Consider the following 3,178-nt stretch of genomic DNA (forward strand, 5'->3'; position numbering starts at 1 on the left):
GGATTTGCCAGATCGACTCTTTCCCTAATGCCGAGTAATCACAACTCTTGGTTTTATGCAATTGTTCTAAATCGAATAGTTGTTGTAGGTTTTCTTGATGGACTTGAATTGAAAAATCATCTTTTTCTACGGTTATCAATGGAACAACTAGAGGATAAAATGGGGCAAGAATCAAATTCTGTCAACTAAACTGTTAGCTTCCTAGCAGATCGTCTTTTCAAGAAAGTGACAGCTTGTTTAATCCGTTTATTAATCAAAACTAGCCCAAATACCCTAGACTAAGGCAAAGTATCGAAGTTCTCTGGATCGTTCTTGTTCTAACAACTATCCTTACTATGACTCTTTATTTACTCGTATCCATTGATCATGATCATTTATTGTCACAGTTTTAATAATGGAATTAATGCTTATCTAGTCTAGGGCGTTAGATCCATGGGATTGCAATAGGTGATTACATTACTATCTGAAGATTAGTATTTGATCTATTCAACATCGTCTAAATCAATCCTTAAAGTGATGAAAGGCTTGGAGACTACATGACTGAAAATAAATGAACTATTGTGCAAGTTAATCGAGGTAATAACAGATGGAGAGCAATATCTGATTTCTTGTCATGAACTCGAATGAAGACTATCATCGTCCAGGGAGTCATGGAAAAAAGTGACTGGTTGATTTATCCAATATTCTGAAATAGCAAAATTGAAAGAAGACTATCCCAACAACTGACCTTCTGGCGCTTTCTTGGGATTGAGCCATCTAGTAAAGAGCTCCATCTTCTCGATGACGTATGGCCTCCAACTTGAGTGAGAAAATGATCAGTAGTGGCTACAATTAGATTACATTAAAATATGCGTCGGCGTGATGGAAACTTAGAGGGACGTTCCCGCACAGTCGAGACGTAGAGTGCTACAATATGTGTCAGAGTACCCAATTCTGTTGTGTACAGGATTGCGTTATCTTATACTGTACTCTCTACAATACAATGGAAAATTAGAGCGAGAACAATGCACAACATGTACTGAGTGCTCTACCGATAGAAATCTTGTATGAAATCGATGCTGTAGATTGACTCCTAGACTTTCTACTGATGTCATTTGATTTATTGATTGATGGATGTTGTTAGATTGGATTGAATTTCCATCTAGCCAGTTGTGCTTCTGTTGAGGCGTTGTAAAGGTATCGTAAATACTTTTGCCGTGTGCACATTCTTACTAACAAGAATCTCAAGACGGAGGAGGATAAAAGCCGCGACTGCGAATGATGACGATCGATCTCAAGCGTCATCATGATTAGTCCATGTGTAGACCCTGCCAATTTATAAGAATAGACTGCTACAAGAACCAGTATAGAATATGAAAATCCTTCATTATAGAGTCGCAATGAGTTTCATCTATTATTACCATATTGTGGACTCGAATCGACACTGGTCAGACTGGTGTACAACTCCTAAACTACTGTACACTATATCGCACTTCTTGACGATATTGTAGTCACTGCAAACGTATGCAAGACGAGCTGTGATTCTCCCCACCAATACAGTAAAAAGATGGAAAATGTTTCTACATTTCTGAACAGTTATTTATGATTCATTTGTGTTATACCATTTCCTATATAAAATAGTATTTCTTATATATGATAGACTATCGTGTTACCTTGATATTGTAATAAAGTTACTCCACAATCATATAAAATGACCTCAATTTGAGTTATGCTTAGTCGGTCGAGATTTGCAGCTATAACAAGATATATTTGTTATAAGTAATGGTAAATGTAGTCGATGTTAATGGACCAATTAATAATTACTGTATAGCTACAGCATAGTGTGTAATTTTGAATGATGCGAAGGTGTGAACAATATAAATCCTTTTATCTACCGAGATGACAGTAAATATAATAGGACGAAGTAAAAATCAAGAAATTCCCTATGATTATGATCTGGTAGTAATATAGTCGTTTATTAACCGGTTGTTGTGTGATTATGTGGATTGTAAAGTCTTTAGGAGACTTCAATTATTTTACCATACTGTTACGGTACCTTTTTGCCGTGATGAGTTAGAAGTGTTATGGTGTTTGTTATTGATGGAAATTGATGTGTTATGGTGTTTGTTAGTAAGGTGTTTTGATGATCAACTGTCCTTAGTTATTTTGTATGTATTCGAATAGGAGGATAGACTAGGGAAATATAAATATTGATGCTGTGCAACCTTTGTGTTAGAGAGTTGTTTAAGCTGACACGATTTGTAGTCGTGTTGTAAGATTATTACTGGATAGGAGGTTATGGTTGTGAGATCTCCTACGTGAGATTAATGTAAATAGTAAATATCTTAGAAAGTATATAAAGACTATCTGTGAAGTAATGTGGACGAGGAGAAAGGCATAGAAAAGAATAAACTGTAGTGATAGTTATCTGTTCAAAAGCCTAGACTTAGCTACTTGTGTAATCGAGTAACCTAGTAACGGTCAAAGAAGTGTAGTCTCACACCCGAGAAGTTAGTGTTCTAATAGGAAGCGTAGTTCCAGTAGCACTTGTTCAGTGTCGGGATTGTGCCGTACTTAGCTAAGTTTTACACGATAAGTAGAGATCCTGTGTCACAGAAAACGTGGTTGTGACACATACACACTATGTCCTATATGGATAACGATAAAATTCATAACCACCAATTATTATCTATTAATTGTATGTATTCACTGTCAGTTGGCGTTAGATAATTAGACGATAATCAATTTAACATTATTATAGTTCTAAATCAGACACAAGTAGAACTATAGCAAAATAACTCTTAGCTCTAATCAGTGTTAAAAATAGTTATTATAGCATGATTAATTTACAACTATAAACGATGATGTCGAAAATTCGATATCATTCTTAAGTTAAAATTCTTCTTTTCATAATATACAGCCACAGATATCGTACTGTACTAATTATTGCTTTGTCTAGAATCATGTTAATATCATACTAGTAGTAAGACTGTAGTTACGCAAAATAAGATAACTTAAGTATTTAATGACAAAGCTATGATAATTATGATATAAGTATATGAACTTAAAAATAGTTTTAATCAAGATAAATAATTTAAGTTATAAATTAAATAAAAATTAACATTTCTTTACCAAAAATAAACCCAAGACTTTAAGAAAAAATTGAATCTATATCTTCTAGGCGATAATAGTGTCGTTT

The sequence above is a fragment of the Trichoplax adhaerens genome, genomic scaffold, assembly GCF_000150275.1.
Source record: "Trichoplax adhaerens TRIADscaffold_198 genomic scaffold, whole genome shotgun sequence".
Classification (NCBI taxonomy): domain Eukaryota; kingdom Metazoa; phylum Placozoa; class Uniplacotomia; order Trichoplacea; family Trichoplacidae; genus Trichoplax; species Trichoplax adhaerens.